We start from the raw sequence: 1,887 nt of genomic DNA on the forward strand, positions 1-1,887 counted from the left end.
AGTGATACTGCCTCAGAAACCCAAGGAGGGGATGCTATGAGTCGGGGCTGACTCAACAGCAAATAACAACAACAACAACATTGGGTGAACACCAATAACTGAAAACCAGAGGAGTTGTGGGATGACATCAAGAACATCATCCATGAAGAAAGCAAAAGGTCACTAAAAAGACAGGAAGGAAGAAAAGACCAAAATGGAGTCAGAGGAGACTCTAAAACTTGCCCTTGAATGGAGAGTAGCTAAAGCAAATGGAAGAAATGACAAGATAAGAGAGCTGAACAGAAGATTTCAAAGAGCAGCTTGAAAAGACAAAGCCAATTACTATAATTAAGTGTGCAAAGGCCTGGAATTAGATAACCAAAAAGGAAGAACATGCTCAGCATTTCTCAAGCTGAAAGAATTGAGGAAAAAATTTAAGCCTTGAGTTGCAATATTGAAAGATTTTATGAGCAAAATATTGAATGATGCAGAAAACATAAAAAGAAGATGGAGGGAACACAGAGACTTACTGTACCAAAAATAATTAGTCGATGTTCATCCATTTCAGCAGGCGGCATATGATCAAGAACCAATGACGTTGAAGGAAGGCGTTGAAGCTGCATTGAAGGAAGTGCCAGAAAACAAGGCTCCAGGAATTGTTGCAATATCCACTGAGATGTTTCAACAGATGGATGCCCCACTGGAGGCACTCACTTGGCTATGCCAGGAGATTTGGAAGACAGTCACCTGGCCAACTGACTGAAGAGATCCATATTTGTTCCCATTCCAAAGAAAGGTGATCCCACAGAATGTGAAAATTATTGAACAATATTAATATTGCATGCAAGTAAAATCTTAATGAAGATAATTCAAAAATGGTTGCAGCAGTATATTGACAGAGAACTTCCCAGAGGTGCAAGTTGGATTCAGAAGAGGACATGGAATGAGGTATATCATTGCTGATGTCAGATGGATCTTGGCTTAAAGCAAAGAATACCAGAAAGATGTTTTCTTGACTATGCAAAAGCATTTGATTGTGTGGATCATAACAAATTATGGGTAACATTGAGAAGAATGGGAATTCCAGAACACTTAATTGTATTTATGAGGAACTTGTATATAGCCCAGGAGGCTGTCATTCAAACAGAACAAGGGGACACTGCATGGTTTAAAATCAAGAAGGGAGTGCACCAGGTTGTATCCTTTCACCATACTTATTCAATCTGTATGCTGAGGAAATAATCCAAGAAGCTGGATATATGAAGAAGAACATGGCATCGGGATTGGAGGAAAACTCATTAACAACCTGTTATTCACTGATGACACAACTTTACTTGCTGAAAGTGAGGATGACTTGAAGTATTTACTGATGAAGATTGAAAAATTCAGTCTGCAGTCAATATGAAGAAAACAAAAATCCTCACAACTGGACCTATAAGCAACATCATGATAAATGGGGAAAAGAATGAAGTTGTCAAAGACTTCACATTGCTTGGTTCTACAATGGACACCAATGGAAGCAGCAGTCAGGACATCAGATGACATATAGCACTGGACAAATTGACTGCAAAGGACCTCTTTCAAGTGCTGAAGAACAAATATATCTCCTTGAGGACTATGGTGTGCCTGACACAAGCCGTGATATTTCCAATCACCTCGTATGCATGTGAGAGCTGGACAATGAATAAGGAAGACCAAAGAATAGTTGATGCTTTTGAGTTGTGGTGTTGGTGAAGAATGCTGAACATACCATGGACTGCTAAAAGAACTAACACATCTGTCTTAGAGGAAGTGCAGCCAGAATGCTTCTTGGAAGCAAGAATGGCCAGACTTCATCTCACCTACTTTGGTCATGTTGTCAGAAGGGACCATTCCCTGGAGAAGGATGTCATGCTTGGTAAGGTGAAG

The sequence above is a fragment of the Orycteropus afer genome, unplaced genomic scaffold (genome assembly GCF_000298275.1).
Source record: "Orycteropus afer afer isolate SDZICR_OR568_19922 unplaced genomic scaffold, OryAfe1.0 scaffold00298, whole genome shotgun sequence".
In the NCBI taxonomy this organism is placed as follows: Eukaryota; Metazoa; Chordata; class Mammalia; order Tubulidentata; family Orycteropodidae; genus Orycteropus; species Orycteropus afer.